This window comes from Talpa occidentalis, unplaced genomic scaffold (genome assembly GCF_014898055.3).
Source record: "Talpa occidentalis isolate TD23 unplaced genomic scaffold, MPIMG_talOcc4v2.1 talOcc4.10, whole genome shotgun sequence".
NCBI lineage: Eukaryota > Metazoa > Chordata > Mammalia > Eulipotyphla > Talpidae > Talpa > Talpa occidentalis.
In genome coordinates, this window is record NW_023600993.1 from 59,718,926 (window position 1) to 59,741,731 (window position 22,806).

Consider the following 22,806-nt stretch of genomic DNA (forward strand, 5'->3'; position numbering starts at 1 on the left):
ACTGTGCCAACCTATTTCTCTTTATTCCTTTATTTATTTGATATTTTCTTTATCCTTGCTTTAACATTTACTTGCTCTTGGCCTTGGGAAAGCTACTAAACTTTTCTATAGCTTTCCACCACTCATCTTTAAACTGGCTACTTATTAGTTTCTACCTCATTGGATTGTTGTAAGTATAAAGGTCTTAGAACAATTGCTGACACATGTCAACATATTATGTATTTATTATAGCTACTCATATTATCATAAGATAATATGCCCCTGGCATACATAATTCACTTAAGGAAATCAATAAATTAAAGTATAAATTTATTAGTTATAAAAATGTACTCTCCTTTAGTTTACAACTTTGGAAAAAGACAATTCTGAAGGAATGAAGAATCAGGTAATTAAATTCAGAGTTATTTTGTAACCTTTGCTGAAGCCAAAGACTGTTACAAGTGTTGACCCTGGAGGGGTTGCTGGTGAAGATGGATAGTATCAGGGAAAATGTAAACAAAGTATCAGTGGGGGTGGAGCCGCTCATAAGATATAAAAGGGAATGCAGAAGCAGTCCCCAGTATTCAGTGTTCTGAATTGAGCATTCCAGCAGAGTTTTCATGTTCAGTGATTCCCAGGTTAGTGATTTCTGCCCCCACCATGTCAATCTTCTGGAATACTGTTGCAGGCCTCTGAAGAACAGTGGGGGGATTCTAGCAGTCAACTCAGAGAGGAAATATTCAGAGGCTTTGCAAGTAGCCAAGCAACAGAAACTGTTCCTGGTTTTGCAGCTGTTATAGCCTGGCAGGGAACGTGAAAACCTGGAGCAGACACCTCACTGAGCTGCGTAAGTGTGGCCGTCTGTGGGGTCAACTGGCCACCGTAGCTGCTGTTTGGAGTGTCAGTTGTCTGGTGCTGTTCTGGGACATCTTGGCAGCTCCAGTGAGCATCAACTATTGTGTCTTCTGCTGTCTTCATGAGTTGGATCCTGGCCTATAGTCTAGCTGTCACATGTTCCAGGTCCTCCGGGGCAGGAAGATGCATCTTGGGACCATTTGTGTTTATGACTTTAAAACACTGGACACTGCTTCAGGTGAGGTAAACTGCCTTTTTTTATTTAAATATTTATGTATGCATGCAAGAACTGAGGTGCAGGCCAGAGCTGTGGGGATTGAGAGGATACCAGAGACGAGTGGGGAACAGAATAGGCAGATCTACTGAAATACACTGCTGAGGGAAGCAGTGAGTGGGCGAGTCAGGAGAGGTCTGCTGTGCCATGTGGGTAGTTCTGGCAGGCCAGGGATCCAACTCATGCTGCAGTGGCTGCGGGCAGCTTCATAGGTGCACCTTAAACACCTGCACAACCAGGGAGGCCCTATATTTGATTCTTGCAGACAAATATTAGTAAAAATGCAATTCTAAATAAGGGACAAGGAAAAAAGACTAATTATAAAGTAAAAATCAAAATCAACAAGCAACTATAAACCAGAGACAACTACAGTGGGCAGGGGGGAGGGGGGGAGGGAGTAGTATCAAAACAAGTGGGGGTGGGACTTGTATGGGGACTTCTACAAAGGTTATGGGAAAAGGAAGGAAACAGCCTGATTCCATATATTTTATAACTGTATATCTTGCCCTTTGTATCTGATTATGTTGGCCTCTGGAGGATAAAAAAAAATAATTGCTATAGGGCCTCCATATTGACCTTGTGGTTAAATGTCAGTGCTATCACTGGTAAGTCTGAGTCCAAAACCTGGCCAGATAGCTAACCCACATGTGGTGCAGCTGTCTCACCTGCTGCTTCCCTTAGCAGTGTATTTCAGTAGATCTTCCTGTTCTGCACCCAGTTTGTCTCTGGTGAATCCTCTCACTACAGCACCTCTGGTCTACAACCCCAATTCTTGAATACAAAAATAAAAATAAATTTTTAAAAAATTAAGAAAATGGTGTCGGTAGTGTTCAGAGTTCAAAAATCCAGTGGCAACAATTCCAGGTGCATCCAAAATACATGGTTTGCGATAATTTTTGGCTAATGAGACTAATTTGGAATGTAATGGGTTGGTTTCACATATGCATTTCTTTAAAGTTTTGGTATTGAGTGTAATGTTTATTTCTTTTTTTTTTAAGATTTATTTATTTATACAAGAACCAGTGCACAGGCCAGATGTGCAGGAGAGTGAGAGGATTCACCAGAGACAGAGAGGGGAACAGAAAAGGCAGACTGATGAAATACACTGCTGAGGGGAGCTGCAGGCAAGACAGGAGAGGTTTGCCTCACCATGTGGATTTCTCCCTGGCTGGCTGGGAATTGAACCTGCGCTGCAGAGGCTGTGGACAGCTTCACAGAGTGGCGCTCAACCGCCTGTGCCACCAGGGAGGCCCTGTAATGTTTATTTCTTTTCAACCTGTGTCATTGTTGTGTGATCTATGTTGCACAAAAGCAGCGGCCTGGCCTCCCCAGTGGTGCAGCGGGTTGAGCGCTTTACTGTGAAGCTGTCCTCAGCCTCTGCACTGCGGGTTCAATTCCCAGCCCGCCAGTGAGAAACCCACATGGCGAGACAGACCTCTCCTGCCTTGGCCACTTGCTTCCCTCAGCAGTGTCTTTGGTCTGTCTGCCTGTTCTGCTCCTTGCTCTGTCTCTGGTGAATTCTCTCACCCTCCCGTGTCTCTGACTGTACCCCAGATCTTGTATAAATCAATAAATCTTTAAAAAAAAAAGCAGCGGCCTGATGTAAGCTTGCTTAAGTCTTTAAATATTAGGTAAAATAGATGTTGGGTAATTTATAGGTTTTTGAACATTAATAATTCCATTTGGGGAATTGAAATTCAAGTTTTTTTGTGGAGTGCCAAAATTTAAGAAGATAGGAAAGGTCTATTTCTCTTAGCCTTGTGCTATCGAAGTGTAGTCAGATGTTTTAACATAAAATCATCTCTGTTATTTAATTAAATAGTATTTTCTCCAATACTTATGATAATAGTTTCCAGAAATCTAAATAAGAAATAACTGGCAATCATTGGTTCAATTATTAGAGGAAAGTTTATGGGGTATCTCTGTGGAGCTCCTGAAATACCCCATAAAATTTCTTCTTTTTCTTATGGGAAAAATGATGAATTTGACCTATTTGTTATTTATCTGGTTAAATGGAACTTAATGGAAGGCATTGTAGTTTGAGAAGCACTCTTAACCTTAGCAGCATACACATGAATATTAATATTGGTATTCTAAAAATACATATGAAACTGTAATTTTGGCTGAAGCCAAAGATTGTTACAGGTAGTGACTGTTGGAAAGGGTTGCTGGTGAGGATAGGTAGCCCCAGGGAAAATGCTAAAAACTATAGCATTTTGGGGTGGAGACTCTGATAAATATAAGGACTGCAGAAGCAGTGGTGGATTATTCAACCTTCAGGATTCAGGGTTGGAGCATTCAGCATTAGGGATGCAGAGTTTGAGGATTCAGTGTTTGGGATTTAGTGATTTTGGGGTCAGTGATTTTAGCCCCCCACCACACTGATCTTGTAGAAGGCTTTTATGGGCATCTGAAGGTGGAGGCCTCCAGCAGCCAACCTCAGAGAGGAAAAGTTTGGAGGCTTTGCAATTAGCTGAACAACTGAAACTGTTTCTGTTTTTCCTGCCATCACAGCCTGTCAGAGAAGGCGAAGACTTGGAGCTGGGTGCCTTGCTGAGCTGTGAGTGTGGCCATTTGTCAGGTCCTTCAGCCACTGTAGCTGCAATTTTGAGTCTCGCTTGCTCTGCTAGGGCATCTCGGAAGCTTGGGGAACATCACCTGTTGTGTTTTCTGTTGTTTTTATGAGTTGGAACTCAGCCTATAATATGGCTGCCACATGCTCCAGGCAGGGAGAGGCCATCTTGGGCATACGGCCTATTGTTTGGGAGAGGGGCTCTGCACTGTCAGTGGCAGGAAGATACCATCTTAGCTGCTTTTGTTCAGAACTTAAAAACACTGGATACTGCTTCGGGTGAGGTAAATGGCCATTTATGGTTTCAGTAAGTCCTTGTTTCCCCCTGGTTTGTTAAATAAATCCATTGTGGTTGTTCTCTGACAATGAGTAGTCTTGTAATTGTAAGCTTGGGTGAAGAACTCTGATAGTGATTGGTAAACTATTTGGGTAGTGTCCTTGGCCAGATTTAATGCCCCTTGCTGCCTGGTATCAAAACCTTTTATGTGTCTGACATATTATGATATAATACTACTTGCTAATTCTATTTGTGGCTATTCTGTAATATTTTAAGTTTTAATGTTAAATATATATCCTTGTCAATTACTTTTTTTTTTTTTAATCAGACCTTTACTTTTGGTTAGGTCAGAGTTTTAAGATTTGTCAAAATTGTTTCTGTAGTAATTATTGGGATGGAACTTGAGATTGAGATTCTCTCATGACTTACTGCTATTTCCTTTGAGTACACTATAACTCTGGAGAAAATTGTCTTCTTAGGCAACACTGCAGCATCCAGACATCTAACTTTCTTAACCATATAAGTAGTAATAGAATTGGAAGTGGGGAAATTGCTACAGAAACAGCTTCCTAGCCATTAGGTAATGTATTTCAAATTTATGGGAAAGATGGATCTTTCTACTCCATGACTTCCTGAATGGGGACTGCTAGGAACTAGAGGCAGAACTCAACCACCATGTGGATTTTATTTTATTTTATTTATTTATATTTAAATATTTATTTATTTATATAAGAACAGGAGTACAGGCCAGATATGCAAGAGGGTGAGAAGATTCACCAGAGACAGAGCAGGGAACAGAACAGGCAGACTGAAAAATACACTGCTGAGGGGAGCAGCAGGCTAGACAGGAGAGGTCTGCTGTGCCATGTGGGATTCTTGCCAACCAGCCAGGATCGAACCTGCACTTCAAAGGCCGCGGACAGCTTCACAGTGCATTGCTCAACCGCCTGTGCTACCATGGAGGCCCCACCATGTGGATTTTATTTTATTTTATAAATGTTTATTGTTTGGAAATACTATAAATGAAATTCACAGGCAAATCATATATTGTTACATGTCTTTTTAAATAGAAACCAGTGGTCATAAGGTACGTTTTTTTTAGTTGTGATTTGAAACTATACAATGGAAAATCTTTTTTTTTTTTTATTTTGTAATTTATGTATATTTTACATTATTCTTCATTTTTGTATAGTGTATACATTCTTCTTTCAGGTGTAGACACCATAAAATTTCCACTACCAATTCACCACCATCATGATAGTCCCTTCTGCTCTTCCCTCCCCTGTTTTGATCCCTCCCCTCCCTCTCCCCTATAGAATGTCTCTTATAGAAGGCTCTTATTTTTTTTTTAATTGATTATAATTATTTTACTTTTTTTCCTGATGCCTCATTTGGTTCCCCTATATTCTTCCTATAAGTGAAACCATCCGATATTTTTCTTTTTCTTTCTGGCTTATTTCACAGACCATAATCCATTCCAGCTCCATCCATGTTGCTAGAGACAGCATGAGTTTATCCTTTTTGATTGCTAAATAATATCCCACTCTGTGTATATACAACATCTTCTTGATCCAGTCATCTATTTTTGGTCACTTGTGTTGTTTTCATATGTTACCAATTGTAAATAGTGCTGCAATAAACATAGGAGTGCAGGTATCCTTTTGAATTAATGTTTTTGAGTGATTTGGGTAGATTCCTAGGAGTGAAATTGCTGGGTCATATGGTAGCTCCATTTTTAGTAGTTTGGGGAAGCTTCACACAGCTTTCCATAGTGGCTGGAGCAGTTTGCATTCCCGCCAGCAGTGTAGGAGAGTTCCTTTTTCTCCATATTCACCAACATTTCTTGTTTCCTGCCTTTTTTTTTTTAATGTGCTATTCTTACTGGTATAAGGTGATATCTATTGTGGTTTTGATTTGTATTTCCCTAATTATAAGTGAGGTTGAACTTTGTTTTTTTCATATACCTGTTGGCCATTTGCATTTCCTCTTCGGAGAATTGTCCTTTTGGTTCTTCTGGCCATTGTCTGACTGGATTGTTCACCATGTGGATTTTAAAGGAATGGAGCACAGGTGGATCAGGCTTCTTTTCACTATGTGTAGTTCCTTAATGTATCTCTAACTTCTGCTCAGTTGACAGCTGCCCTCTTTGCCATGTGATTTTCTTCAGTGTAGCTCTGGCTTCTGTTAGATAACCACCTATTTGCTTTCTGGTTTCTGTTTAGTGGACAGCTGTTCTTTTCATCATGTGCAACTCCCACTTGCTGTCTAGTTCCGTTTAGCAGACATTATTTAGGGTTGTTCAGCCCTTCTTGGACAGCTTCCACACCCCACCTGCTTCCTGGCTAGTGCATCCTCAGGTCCAGCTGGTGATATGCCTAAAACAAACAAATAGGTAGGACAGATGACATTGTGCTACATGCTGTACAATACACTTTCCTTTCATCTTTCTCTCTCTCTTCCTCATTCTCTATGTAAATAAACTCTATTTTTGGTTTCATTTGCATTTTGTTTTTTTATTTAAATTTTATTTTTTATATTCCCCATACAATTACAACCCCCTTATTTTGACCCCAAGCCCTACTTTCCCCGCCCCCCACCCGCCATAGAGTGTCTCTGGTTCATAGTTGTTTGTCGATTTTGATATTTTCCTTCTTATAGTTATTTGTTTTCCTGGTCCCTTATTTAAGTTTTCTAGATTCCTGCTATGAGTGAGACCATCCGGTATTTCTTTTTCTTTCTGGCTTTGTAAATAAACTCTTTTTGTTTGTTCTCTCTGTGTTTCTACATTGGGGTCTTGTCCTATATTCTGAAATGTGTGGGTGAAGCTCTACCTGCCAGAACATCTCCCTTGTCACCTTGGTTTGTTCCATAGCAGCATTGATTTCATTGTATGTATGTGTGTGTGTGTGTGTGTGTGTATCTTATTAGTTTTGGTATGAACTAAAATGGAGATTCAGGGAATCATGTTTTTTGATGTAATTCCTTAAAGCTTTATTCAATTGGTTGGACCAAATTACATTCTTCATCAGCTGTGGAGGAATTTTCCAGTTTATACCATTCCTCCCCAACATATGGCATTTTTCAAACATTTTACTTTTTTTATTAAAAGATTTAATTATTTATACAAGAACTGGGGAATAAGCCAAATGTGTGGGAGGGTGAGAGGATTTACCAGAGACAGAGTGGAGAGCAGAACAGGCAGACTAACTGAAATACACTACTGAGGGGAACAGGCAAGACAGGAGAGGACTGCCATGCAGTGTGGGCATCTCCACTGTTGGCTGAGATAGAACCTGCACTGCTCAATGGCCTGTGCCACCAGGGAGGCACCAAACTTTTACTTTTGATAATCTGATCAGTGTGAAATGGACTCTCAGTATGACTTTTATTTGCATGTGCTCATTGCTACTGAGGTTTTGCATATTTGATATATTTCTACTCTATTTTTTGCTTTACTCCGTTATGAATTTTCTGCTTTGCCTATTTTTTTGTCTTTAGGATTATCATGCAGCCATCCCAGGTTGGGTAGGTTCATGTCAGTTCTCACAAACAAAAAGAGAATTTGGAACCTTTGGTAAATTTTGTAGTCCTTTAATGCTAAGATAAGACCATATGCACAGGCAGGCAGATAAATCAAGAGAAACTCCATAACTGAGAGAGGAAGCACAACAATTCTTTTGCTTAGTCCTTTATACACTATTAAGTCTATTAAGTGCCCCTAGCCACAAACCTGATATCTTGTTGAAAACGCCCCTAGCCACACACCTGATACATGGTTGAAAATGCAAGACCCATCTGTTGCTTGCTAGATGCTAATGGCAGAAAACTTAGCATTTCCAGTTTTTCATAAAAACTCTGCTGTGTGAAAGGCAAAAATAGCCTGATTCACTTATTTTCCTTACAGGATTTATAAGGTTTTCTTTTTATAAATTTATAATAGTATTGCTTCATCTCAAGCTTTATTTTTTCTTTTAAATATTTAGCCTGATACTTGTAAAATAAACATTTTGATTTAACCTAGTCAAATGCATGCTTTTTCTTTATTATTTTACTTTCTGAATCTTTTAAAAGATTCAGTTATCTACCCAAATGTTATCTACCCAAAAAAAATGTCTCTTGAAATTTTAACTTTTTTTGTTATTTTGTCTACCTCTATTGACCAGTGTTTAAAATGAGGGTGGTATGACTGTAATAGTACCTATGTCAAATAATGGTCATGAGTTCAATAAATACTGCATGAGAGACAGATATAAAACACCCAAAACTTTTTTTAAAAAGATTTATTTATTCATGCATACAAGAACAGGGGTACAGGCCAGAGGTGCGGGGGCGTGAGAGGATTCACCAGAGACAGAGTGGGGGACAGAATAGGCAGAGTGACTGAAATACACTGCTGAGGGGAGCAGCAGTCAAGAAATGTCTGCTGCGCCATGTGGGTTGTTCCCTGGTTGGGAATTGAACTCGTGCTGCAGTGGCCGCTGTTAACCTCATAGGTTGCGTCTTAACCCCTTGCACCACCAGGAAGGTCCCCAACACCTGAAACTTTTAAATCAACCAGTTGTCTTAACACTGTTTCTTTTATGTTTCAGTTCCCCCACCTCCACTACTCTAGGATTTGATTTCTGTGATATATCAAATTACCATGTGTGTGTATCTGTGATACTATGTTCTCTAGACAATTTGAATGTATGTTTCTGTTGTGTGTGTACTGTGTCAATTCTACTCTCAAATAATAAAATTTATTAATAATTTTATATATATATATATATATATTATAAGACAGGTTTATAAATACTAATCATTTTTAATCTTTGTTTTCACATATATTAGAATGAGTTTCATAAATTTTATGATAATACCTTTTGGGATTTATTAATATTGCATTAAATTTACACATTAATTTAGATAAGGTTGCAATCTTTTAGATAATGATCACCCTTATTTATGAACAGGGCATGTGTCTATTCAAATTGTAATAAAATTTTTTCTCTTCAATGATATTTTTGTAATGCTTTTTGAAAATGTTCATAGCTATTTGTCACTTCTGAATTTTGAATATATTATTACAAGTATACATCATTCATGAATAAACATAGCAGTTTTGCTATTACATTTTTATTTTGAATATAATGTTTATTTTTAAATATGGCTAAGAACTTTGTTGTATTTTTCATTATATTTAATAGCCTTAATTTTTAATTTTTTAATTTAATTTTCAATGCTTTATAAAGTTGTTAGTATTTTGGAATACATGGTCGCCCCCTTCAGGTTTAGTCACTGTAGTTAATCCACCTCCAAAGCACCCATAGTCCTTTGCTGCATAATCCATTGTTTTCTTCTCCCTTCCCTCTGTCTTGCCCCTGCCCCTACTCATACCTCCTCTTGTCACAGTTCTATCACCGGCTTTCAAAGGCAGTTTAAAATTTCTTTTGCAAGCTTTATTTGGTTTCTTTACATTACACATATAAGTGACAACATCCAACAGACTGTAAAAATAACATTGTATTTTTTATTTATACAGTTTTATTTTTAAGATTTATTTATTTATTTATACAAGCACTGGATACAGTCAGAAGCTGCGAGAGGGTGAGAGAATTCACCAGAGCCAGAGCGGGGAACAGAACAGGCAGACTGATGAAATACACTGCTGAGGGGAGCAGCGGGCTGGCAGGAGAGGTCTCTTGTGCCATGTGGGGCTCTCGCCGGTGGCCGGGGATCTAACCAGCGCTGCAGAGGCTGCGGGCAGCCTCTCAGCCCAGCGCTCAACCCCTGCGCCACCAGGGGAGGCCCTGACAGGAATTGCTTTAACCTGAGAGTCAATTTGCCATTTTTAACAACATTATGTCTTCAGCTGCATGAACATTGAGATGTTTTCCTCTTATTTATGTATTTAATTCTTTCAAAAACATTTTGTAATTTCTAGTATACAACTTGTGCACTTTTTATTAAATTTATTCACACGTATTTTGTTCTTCTGACATTATTTTGAATGGAATTACTTTAGTCCCCTTCCAGATTTTATACTGATAATGTGTATAAATACAGCTAGTTTTGTATATTGAATTTGTATCTTGTAAGCTTGATGAAATGCTTTTTAGTACCGTAGGTGTAAGCCTCTATATATATAGTACCGTAGGTGTAAGCCTACGTAGTACCGTAGGTGTAAGACTCTCTTTATATATATATATATATATATATATATATATATATATATATATATATATATGTATATGAGCCCTTGGGTTTATCGGACATGCCTGTCCTTGTCAGCCGCTGTTGCCAAGTTACCACCGAGGAGAATTCCAAGGTGGAAGCAAATTCAGGGCATCCCTCCTAGGAGGTTTTCCGCCCTGGCACACATGAGTTTTCTCAGCATTTGGGTTAGCCTTTTCCCTTGCCGTCCTCAGTTCACCTCTCAATCATCCTCATGCAACAATAAGTTTTTGTGGATTATATAAGTTGTTCTGTATATAATGTTATCAGTAAATAGGATCGTTCTACATCTTTTCAATCTCCATGTTTTAAATTTCTCTTTCTTGATTTATATTTCTAGCTAAAATCTTCAGTAAAATATTGAAGTGTGAGAGAGGATGAGCTTCTTTTGCTCCAATCTTGAGAAGTAGGTTTTATTTTGGATGTCATTTATCAAATTGAGGAATTTCCCTTTTATGCCTAATTTGTTGAATGCTTTTTATAACTAAAATGTGTTGAATTTTTTCCAAATGGGTAAATCTATAGTATTGATTATATGGTGTTTTTCCTTCATTTTTTAATATGCTCACTCATCATATAAACTGTCATTCATGGGATTAATGCTACTTTTTTAATCGTGAGTAAACCTTTTTCTGTGTTGCTGGATTCAATTTACAAGTACTTTGCTGAAGATGTTATGCCTGTATTCATAAAAGAAAATTGGTGTGTAGTTTTCGATTCTTGTGATTTATTAGTTTTTCACATTAAGGTTGGACTGGTTTCAGAATACATTACGGTGTAGTGCATTCTCTTCTATTTCTTTTTGAAGAATTTGGAAAGTATTAGTGTTAATTATTTAAAATTCTTGAAAATTTTATAAATGAAACTATCTGGGATTGGGCTTTTTATTTGATGAGGGAGTGTTTTTATTAGTTAATTAAAATTTTAGGCTTACTCCAATTTTCTGATTCTTCCAGATTCAGATTCAATAGTCTGTGTCTTTTAGGAAATTTGTTCATTTTATCTAGGTTATTTCTTAGGTGATTTAGTTTGTTGTAACAGAATAGTATAGATGGGGTAGTTTATAAATAATAGAAATCTATTTTTGTCTTTTCTGGATCATAGAAGTCTGAGGTCAAGGTGCTGGCAGATTTGGTGAATGAGGAAAACCCATTTCTTATTTCATGGATAGCTATCGCTCTGTTATCACCTCACATGGCAAGAGGAGGGAAATACATCTCTGTGATCTCTTTTATAAGGGCACTAATTCCACTCATGAAGATTCTCTCTTTATGACTTAATCACCTCCCAGCATTTACACCATCAAATAGCATCACATTGAGGGTATAATTGAGCATATGAATATTGGGGTCACCAATATAACAGTTAATCTATTTGTCAACATATAATTGTTCATATTATTTCTTTACAATCTTTTATTTTATTTATCTAAAGCACATGTGTGTCTCCATCTATCATTTCTCTTCTTTCTCCTTGCTAGATGTTTGACCATTTTCAAAAACTAAATTTATTACACTGATTTTATCTTGTTATTCTTTATTTCATTTATTGCTAATCTCTATTATTTCATTTCTTTATGTCTTCTTGTTTCTTTTTTTTTTAAAGTATTTTTTTTAAATATTTATATATTTATACAAGAACTGGGATACAGGTCAGATGTGCGGGAGGGTGAGAGGATTCACCAGAGACAGAGCGGGGAACAGAACAGGCAGAATGATGAAATACACTGTTGAGGGGAGCAGCGGGAAAGAAGAAGAGGTCTGCTGTGGGATTCTCCCTGGCCTGCTGGGTTAAAACTCATGTTGCAGAGGTTGTGGACAGCTTCACAGTGCAGAGCTCAACTGCCTGCACCACTAGGGAGGCCCTCTTCTTGTTTTTTAATATAGAAAATTAAGCTACTGACTTTTAGATTTTGACTTTTCTTCTGTCTTTAACATGGACATTTAGAATTAAGTGTTTCCCTTAAACACTGCTTTAATTGCATGTAGTAAGTGTTGATATACTGCATTTTCGGTTTCATCCATTTTTAAATGTAACATTTTTTCCCCCTTAAGTTCATTGCTTTATTTAGGAGAATACTAGGTTTAACATATTTGGCAATTTTCCAAATTTCTTTCAGTTTTTTATTTCTAACTGAATCTTCTTGAGGTCAAAGATTTTTTTTTTTTTTTGCATGCTTTCATTGTTTTTCAAGTCTCTTGAGACATTTTGGCAGAATAATTTTAAATCTCTCAAATTTTCCTCAACATGGCAATATATCTGAGGCTGTAGGAGAGTCAGCTAGAACAGCCAAGGCAATGAGATGAAATACCCACAGACACTAGCCAAAGTCAATATAGAAAACACTGATCTCTAGGAAGTTCATTTATAAGTAATTGTGGACATAACACCAACAGTCACTCAGTATCAAAACTGTATGAGAAGAAATAGAATGAGTCAAGGGGACTGGAGATAACCCCAAAGGCAAGAAACCTAAAAAATCACTAACAGAGACTTTGGAAGACTCAATGGACCATTCTGAAAATAATGTCAGACATTGTATAGTCTCTATTTTGTCATGAATTCCAGGTTGACCTGAGAAATATCTGACTGCTAATATAATCAGCAGTATCCATGTTTTGGTAAATATTATATTTAAATGGTCATATTTACATAAAGAGTTTTATCTTGGATATGGTTGCTTCTCCATCTGCATTGACCACCCGTACTACCTCACAGATCTTTGCCCTATAGTCAGTACTAGATAATTCAGATAAATATGAAAATCACAATTGCAACAGCATGTTATATTTTTGAACTCTAATAAATATATCATAGGACTTCTGTATAAGTTATCTTCAATGCTTATTTTGTATGATTAATATAACTTCCTCCAGCGATTAGCTGATCTCAGTTTTTGCAAACCAATAAGTTACCTCAGTTTCAGTATAGCTTAACATGGTAGTGTGTAAGTATTGACCAATTTCAATTGGGTAGAAATAATTAATTTCATTTTTTGTTGAGTGATTTTTCTCTCTCACAGGAAATAAATCATTTATTGAATACACATCTTCCCAACTGTGTGAAACATGTGACAAATTGAAAACTCTCTGAGCTGTGTTAATACAATTTACTGTCTAGTTATATTGCATTTTAATGTGGGTCTACATAAAAGATTTCTTAGATTTTATTTTGGCTTTATAGAGGTATAAGCTGCACTCAATAACTCCTGTCTGATAAAGGTAAAATTAATTAAGTAATAAATCAATAGAAATTGTTATAGGAAAGTAGACTCCCCTTAATCTGTTATAATAGCTCTTCTGTATTAAAAATACATTAACTAATTAGGTAGGCCTGACTGATTATGATGACAGAAAACATCAACAACAAAAAGATTCTTTGCTCACTGAGATTCATGTAATGTCTTCTCAGTTTGGTTTCAAATAACTAAACATAAACTATAAGATTCATATAGATGATTATATTTGCTTTTAAAATCCCTTTTAATAAGTGTAGTTATATAGCAAATACATTCTTACATATGGATAACAAATTTCTTGTTTTCATTAAATGATGAAACACACAAAAAATCAGCATTTATTAGACAGTAGTTATTGAAATGGTTCATGTTGGTAGATGTATGTTTTAGCAAGACAAATAGATGCGTAAGGTCAAGGAAATGTCCTCAACTAACTTGTCAGTTTCTTATTTGATTGTTCTTGCTAAATGTGTAGTAATTACTGGAATAAGAGAACTGAGTTATATTTTTCCATTTCATCACTTTAGAGCACATGGTAGAACCACAGACTTCAAAGTTTCAAAGGTACCACAAATAACCTATAAATAATAGCTATTGGAAGGAACCTTAAATTAATACAAATAAAAGCAAATTAAGATACAAATATAAGGAACAAATGGCATGCACCTCATTCAGATTCTAAATGACAGTGTTCAAAAAGTCATTATAGATTGTTATTGCATCATTCACAAAAAGCTTGAAATATCTCTTATTCTCAAATGCCTACAAGAAATATTTACATAAACTCTTTCTGTAGTTATCACTAAAATGTAATATTGAGTTTCTGCATTAGGCCATAGGGAAAGATTTCTGGAATAAGAAAGATGTACTCCTGTTACAACAATAATTGTGATTGGGAAAGTATTAATAGAAAACTAAAATATGGAATAGGAATCTCATTAAGCACAGGGGAATCAGTTATGATGATACCAATAAATGGATAAACAATGAATATCTAGGTTCTTGAAGTAGATTTTGAAAAAAAACACATTTAAAAAGGTATCCGACCAACCACTTCTTATTTTTTTATAATAAATTTTATTTTTATATTCCCCATACAATTGCAACCTCCTTATTTTGACCCCAATCCCTCCCCTCCTGCCCCCTACCCCCCATAGAGTGTCTCTGGTTCATAGTTTTTTGTTGATTTTGATTTTTACTTTCTTATAGTTATTCATTTTCCTGGTCCCTTATTTAAGTTTTCTAGATTCCTGCTATGAGTGAGACCATCCGGTATTTTTCTTTTTGTTTCTGCCTTATTTTGCTGAGCATGATCCCTTCCAGCGCCATCCAATTTGCAGCAGCAAATTGCATGTGTTTATCTTTTTTTGAATGCTGAGTAATATTCCATGGTATATATGTACCACATCTTCTTGGTACTCCACCAACCAATCCTTTGAGGGGCTGATTATATCTCTTGGAGACAGGATATAACCTGGGAAGTAATGGTTCCTTTATATCAGACTTGTGCCCTTTTGCTTCTACAAAGATGGATCATAGAAAAATGTCCCTTTTCCATCTGTCCAATTATTTGAAGTAGTAGCCAATAAAGATAACAATGGTAAATCAGGATGCTTAGTAAATAATGTAATTCTATGTCTTGTTGAAGATTAGAATAAATTGCAGAATTAGAAATATGATGTCTGGATTGCACCCTCAATATGTTTAATTGGTCTGGAGGCCTGGCATTAAGTATACTATTTTTTTTTTAATTTCCATTACTTGTTTTTAATTTTTATTTATTTATATATATTTTACATCACTGTTCACTTTTTTTTTCTTTCTCAGGTGTAGTAGTCCCCATAGAATTTCCTCCACCAATGTGTCCTTGCACCATCACCTCAGTCACCTGTGCTTCCCGTCTCTCCCTCTGATTCTTCTCCCTCCTCCTGCCCTGTGGGATGTCTCTAGTTTATAATTGTTTGTTTGTTTTTGTTTTGTTTTGTTGTGTTTTGTATTGTTATTATTTTTTCCCCTGATGTCTTATTTGGTTCCACTGTATTCCTCCTGTAAGTGAAACCAACCGATATTTTTCTTTTCCTTCTGACTTATTTCACTGAGCATAATTCCTTCTAGCTCTATCCATGTTGCTGAGAATGGCATTAGTTTATCTTTTTTGATGGATGAATAGTATCCCATTATGTATATATACCATATCTTCTTGATCCAGTCATTATTCTGGGGCATCGGGGTTGTTTCCAGGTTTTACGTATTCTGAATAGTGCTACAATAAACATAGGGGTGAAGGTATTCTTTATTTATTTATTTATTTATTTTTTAAAAGCATTCTTTTTTTTTTATAGAGGCATGTTATTTATTTATTTGTTTGTTTGTTTGTTTTGTTTATACATGCACTGGGTACAGTCAGCAGCGCGGGAGGGTGAGAGAATTCACCAGAGCCAGAGCGGGGAACAGAGCAGGTAGAAGGACCGAAATACACTGCTGAGGGGAGCAGCGGTGGGCAGGAGAGGCTTGCGCGCCATGTGGGACCCTCTTCCGGTGGCAGGGAAGCAGCCGGGGATAGAACCAGCGTCATGGAGGCTGCAGGCAGCTTCGCAACCCAGCGCTCAACCGTTGTGCCACCAGGGAGGCCCTGAAGGTATTCTTTTGATCTATTTTTGTGTCCTTTGGGTAGATCCCTAGGAGTGGAATTGCTGGGTCATATGGTAGCTCCAATGATGATGTGATATACACACAGTGCTATTGTATATAGTGTCAGTGCTATCTAAAGGAATATGAACAGGGCCTCCCTTGTGGCACAAGGGGTTAAGACGCAACCTATGAAGCTAATGGCAACCACTGAAGCATGAGTTCGATCCCTGGGCAAGGAGATACACACATGGTCCAGCAGACTTCTCCTGTCTCACCCGCTGCTCCCCTTAGCAGTGTATTTCAGTCAATCCACCTGTTCCGTTCCCTGCTCTGTCTCTGGTGAATCCTCTCACCCCCACATCTCTGGCCTGTACCTCAGTTCTTGCATGCATAAACAAATAAATCTTTAAAAATATAAAGGAATATGAACAAAGACTATGGAATCATGAAGGATCTGAAATGGATAATAAAATGAGCTGGAAGACATATTAGAATGTTTAAAGACCACCCTTTTAAGAAAGTTGTAAGGGGCCTCCCCAGTGACACAGAGGTTGAGCGCTGGGCTGTGAAGTTGTTCGCACAGCCTCTGCAGCGCCGGTTCATTCCCCAGCCGCAGGCGAGGGTCCCACATGGCGTGCAGACCTCTGCTGCGGCGCCCACTGCTCCCCTCAGCAGTGTATTTCAACGGTCTGCCTGTTCTGTTCCCCGCTCTGGCTCTGGTGAATTCTCTCACCCTCCTGTGCTTCTGACTGTACCCAGTGCTTGTATAAATAAATAAATCTTAAAAAAAAATGTTGTAAGAAAACTGGGGCCTCCCTGATGGTGCAAGGGGTTAAGCACCACACTATGAAGCAATTGCAGCCTCTGCAGCACAAGTTGAATCTCTGGCCAGCCAGGGAGCAATCCACATGGCAAAGCAGACCTCTTCTGTCTCTCCTGCTGATCCCCTCAGCAATGTATTTCAGTCAGTCTGCCTGTTCTGCACCCCACTCTGTCTCTGGTGAATCCTCTCACCCCCCATACCTCTGGTCTATATCCCAGCTCTTGTATGAATAAATAAATCTTAAAAAAAGTTGTAAGGAAACTGAAATTTGAGAGGTTAAGAGAATAAACTAAGATCCCAAACCAAACTAGTTACACACCTAGTGAAGTCTCTGGGTACATGACCTCATCAGATAACCTAATGTGAAGGGAGAGTCCCTGACATCTGACAGAGAGAATTTGGAGATTTAAGTAAAAGGAATTAGCAGAATTGTGTAGACAACACATAGCATGTGGCAGCAAAGAGGTGAACATCATTACACTGCCAATGAGGGCACATGCTGGTCAGAGAAGTTTGGGACTTGAGGTATGTTAGCTCATCATAAGGGGTAAAAGGGTCAAATCAAAAACAAGTAAATTGGTTAATATCAAATAGAATCCAGGTTTTATGAATTATAGAAAGAACTCCATATTGAATTGCTATGCAAATAAGTACATATTCGATAAAAATTTGTATTTGATTAATCATACTCAGTTATCTTGTGAAGTCATTTGAAGTCGTTCAATAAGAATTAAAATAAAAGTTACATTTGATAAAGGAGAATGGAAAATAAACCATCACACTGTAAAATTATTCTAAGGAAAATCATGTGACAGTTATTTTCCAGTTGAAAAATATTCTAAATCAAGAATGTTTCTTTTCCCCAGAATAATGTCTTTTTTTTTTATATATAGAGGCATGTTTTTTATTTTATTTATTTATTTGTTTGTTTTTGTTTATACATGCACTGGGTATAGTCAGAAGTGCAGGAGGGTGAGAAAATTCACCAGAGCCAGAGCAGGAAGCAGAGCAGGCAGAAGGACCGAAGTACACTGCTGAGGGGAGCAGCGGGTGGCAGGAGAGGTCCGCGCTCCATGTGGGACCCTCCTCCGGTGGCCGGGGATCAAACAGGCGCCGCAGAGCCCGCGGGCAGCTTCACAACCCAGCGCTCAACCACAGCGCCACCAGGGAGGCCCCCCAGAATAATGTCTTAATTCCAAAATCTCAGATCATTGTTTTTTGGTAAAATCTAAAATCTTAAAGCATATTTGTGGGTTTCCATTGGTCAAATACTGTGTAAGAATAAAAATGGAATAATCACAAGAAAAATATTAGAATATCCAAGTTTTGGCCATTTGTTCTTAATTTTTATTTTAATTTTTGAGGTTACATTTATGCTCCCCCATATGTGGATATATTCCACTTACCCTCTACCGAACTACCTGTGCCAATACCCCATCTTCCTCCCTTCTTCCCCTTATTTCCTCTTACAATCTTTACAATTTTTCATTTAATTCAAGATTTATTCCTACTGTATTTTGTGTGGTATTTTTTTTGTTATTTTTAGTCCACAGATTAGCGAAACCATCTGATATCTGTCTTTCATTTTTTTGACTTACTTAACAATCACCTTGAAATACATCCATTTTGTCCCAGATGCCACTATTTCACTTATTCTTGCAGCTGTTTAGTATTCCATTGAGTATACATGCCACAATTTACTTATACTTTCATGTGATGAGGTACACTTAGATTGGTTCCACGACTTGGAAAATGTGGACAGGGCTGCTCTGAGTATAGGCATATTCATACATCCTTTGTATTAGTGTTTTCATATTTTATCTATAACTACCTGATAGAGATATTGCTGGATTATATGGAATTCCCATTTATGTTTTCTTAAGAAATTTCCATAGCATTTTCCACAGAAACAGTACCAATTTGCATTAAAACCAATAGTGGATGAAAATTCCTTTTGTTGAGTCCATTTATTTTATTTTTTTTTATTTTTACATGGCCCATTATCACAGGGGTGAAGTGATACTGTGGTTTTGACTGGCATTGCTTTATAGTAGAATTGCACATTTTTTCATGTTTTTTGGCCATCTGATTGTCTTTTTTGGAAAAGTATCTACTTAGGTCCTTTGCATATTTTCATAGGTTTTTTTTTGTTGTTGTTGTTGGGTTGCATAAGAACATTGTAAAAGTTGGAGATTAAGTTACTTGTCAGATGTGTGATATGCACATATTTTCTCCCATTATGTAGACTGACTTTTTGTTTTTTGTCATGGTTTCCTTGAGGAACAAAAACATTTTTTTTTGTTTGTTTGATGTTGTACCACTTGTTTATTTTTGCTATTGTTTCCCTTGTGTTGGGTTTGAGTTCACAGAACTTTATATTTGTTGTAGATGTCTTGTATCATGCCCCTATATTTTCTTTAAAGTTAGTTCTATTTCCTTGAAAAAAGTCATTGGCATTTTGATAGGTATTTCACTGAATCTGTGAATCACTTTAGGTAATATGGCCATTTTAATTACGTTAATTTTCCCCCTCTATGATCATGAAATATCTTTCCATTTCTTTGTGTCCTGTTTTGCTTCCTTTAACAAAGTATAGTTTTTCAATATGTAGGTCCTTCACTTCCTTTGCGTAGGGTAAATGATTGTCAGGATTTTCTGCCCTCCTGCCATGGGGATTAATGATGGATCCCTGCAGTCCTGAATGCATGCCTTATGGCAGGCACCTGGAGTAGGGTGTGCATACATAGGTGGGTACACCTGGGCAGAGATGGGGCTTTTAAGGGCAGTTTTATGGGATGCCAGAGAAATGGAACTAGAAAGAAAATGAGAAGAAGAGAACAAGAGAGAGAGCAGAACCGAAAGACCGGAAGAGAACCAGCAGAGAAGCAGAGGCCATGAAGAGAATGCCAGAGAGCCCAAAAAGAGTGAAGATTTGCTGGGAGCTGGAGAGCCTGCCAGCCTCCTAGCCCCCTGGCACCCCTGCCTGCCATGTACTTAGTAAAATCCCAATAAAAGCCTGAAAAAGCCACTGAGGTCTTCAGGACTCTCCTTTTACTCCGTCTGCTCAGGTCATAGAGATCCTGCTCTGGCCCATCCCACTGCTACATTTTGTTAACTATACGGCCAGTTATTTTATTCTTTTTGGCATGACTATAAATGGAATTGCATGCCTTATTTTCATTTCTTCTGATAGATTTCTTTTGCATAAAGAAATGCAGGGCCTCCCCTGGTGGTGCGGGCGGTTGAGCGCAGCACTACGGGAGCTGTCCACAGCCTCTGCAGCACTGGTTTGATCCTGGGCCGCCAACAAGGGTCCCACATGGCGCCGCAGATTTCTCCTGTGCTCCCGCTGCTTCCCTCAGCAGTGTATTTTGTCAGTCTGCCTGTTCTGTTCCCCACTCTGTCTCTGGTGAATCCTCTCACCCACCCGTGAATCTGGCCTGTACCCCGGTTCTTGTATAAATAAATTTAAAAAATCTTTAAAAAAAAAGGAAATGCAACTGATGTTTGTGTTTGATTTTATGTCTTGCTACTTTAGTGTATTCATTTATTATATCTAGCAGTTTTTTGGTATACTGCCAGGGACCAGCCTTCGGCAAAATGTCCTGTCAGGGGTTCCTGAAAGGATGAGACGGTGTCGACGAAAATGAAAGGGCTAAGGGGCAGGGGATGAGGTAGTGAGGAGACACTGACACTGGATGAGGTGCAAGTATCTTCTTCTGAGGGGATCAGCAGGTTCTTTATACATTTTTAGCAAGCCAAGAGATTACATCAGCATATACATAGAAACAAAGCAGAAACAATCAGTGCATCCCTTTTCCCATAGACTTTTGGCCACTATGTGCTCTCAGTAAGAAGGCAACCTTCAAGGTTAATAGATAAAAAACTAAGTCTTACACTAAAACTCATTGTTTCAGCTAAACAATTACGTAAGACAGTTGATAGCCTTTGGTACACCCCTATCAGCTAAAGCCTAAACATGAAAAGCCTTTTCTTATTCACATGGCCTTCAGATGGGGACCGGCTGCTACTCAGCTATCAGAACTTTTTCTACCTAGAAACTCCTTAACTCAAATAGCTTTATTTAAAAACTTTCTCAAGAAACTTCAAGAGAAGGCAAAAGAAGGACCTACTATAATTCTTGTGTTGTAATGCTTGTCAGGCATGTTCAATAAATTGTTTCCCATTGCCAAGTGGGCCAACTTGTTTAATAACTAATTTCTAAACAGACAATTTTCCGTGCCATTTACTTACAGTCTACTGATACATATAGTTTATTGCCTAATATACTTTCTGATAATTTTTTCTCTTTTTATGACCAAGAAAAAAAAGTGAAGGGATTTAAGATCTTCAGTCCCATGGTGTGAGGCCCTTTTTTAAGCTGCTTGCCAGTATCTTATCTGGCTGGGGCAATAAGGCCCCCTGCAGCAGTATACTCTTCATTTCTCTAAGTATATTAGCATGCCATCTGAAAATAATGGCAGTTTCACATCATCTTTTCCAATTTGGATACTTTCATGTCTTTTTCTTACCTAATTACTTCAGCTAGGACTCCTAATACTATGTTGAACCACATTGGTGATAGTGAGCATTTTGGTATGGTTCCTGATCTTATTGGGAATGCTTTTTTTTTTTTTTTAATAGAGGCATGTTTTATTTATTTATTTATTTGTTTGTTTATACAAGCACTGGGTACAGTCAGAAGCGCGGGAGGGTGAGAGAATTCACCAGAGCCAGAGCGGGGAGCAGAGCAGGCAGAAGGACCGAAGTACACTGCTGAGGGGAGCAGCGGGCGGCAGGAGAGGTCTGCGCGCCATGTGGGACCCTCCTCCGGTGGCCGGGGAGCAGCCGGGGATCAAACCGGCGCCGCAGAGGCCGCGGGCAGCTTCGCAACCCAGCGCTCAACGCTGCGCCACCGGGGAGGCCTGGGAATGCTTTTGGTTTTTACCCCATTAAGTAAAATATTAGCTGTGGATTTCACATATGTGGATGGTGTAATGTTGAGACAATTTCCATTGATTTTCCCATTAATTGAATTTTTTATCATAATTTGATGTTGAATTTTCTTGAACACTTCACTAGGTCTAGTGAATAGCATTCTAGTGAATAGCATTTGACCTAGTGAATAGCAGTCTAAATTTGCTTATGTTGAATCAGCATTATATCCATGGGATGAAGCCTACTTGATTTTGATGGATGATTCTCATGATATGTTGCTGTATTCAGTTTGCTAGGATTTTATTGAGGATTTTTACATCTACATTAATCTAAAATAATTTTCTTTTTTATTTATACTGCCTTTATTTGACTTTGGGATCAAGGTAATATTGCTTTCATTGAATGTATTCGGGAATTTTCTTTCCTTTTCAATCTTTTTTTTTTTTTTTTTTTAAGATTTAGTTTATTTATACATGCACTGGGTACAGTCAGAAGCGCCGGAGAGTGAGAGAATTCACCAGAGCCAGAGCGGGGAGCAGAGCTTACAGAAGGACTGAAGCACACTGCTAGGGGGGCAGCGGGCGGCAGGAGAGGTCTGGGCACCATGTGGGACCCTCCTCCGGTGGCCGGGGAGCAGCTGGGGATCGAACCGGCTCTGTAGAGGCTGCCGGCAGCTTTGCAACCCAGCACTCAACCGCTGCGCCACCAGGGAGACCCCCTTTTCAATCTTTTTGAAGATTTTGAGTAGGATAGATATGGGATCTTCTTAGAGATTTTTTGTAGAATTCATTGAAGAATCCGTATGATACTGGATTTCTGTTCTTAGGAAGACTTTTATTAGTCTTTCATTTTCAGCACTTGGATTGTGATGTTTAAACTGTCTAATTCATCCTAATTCAATTTTAAGATATTGTGTGAGTAAAAATGTATCAGTTTCTTCTAGGTTGCCCAGATGGTTTGCATGAAGACCTTTGTAATTGTTTCTTATAATCTTTATAATTCTTAT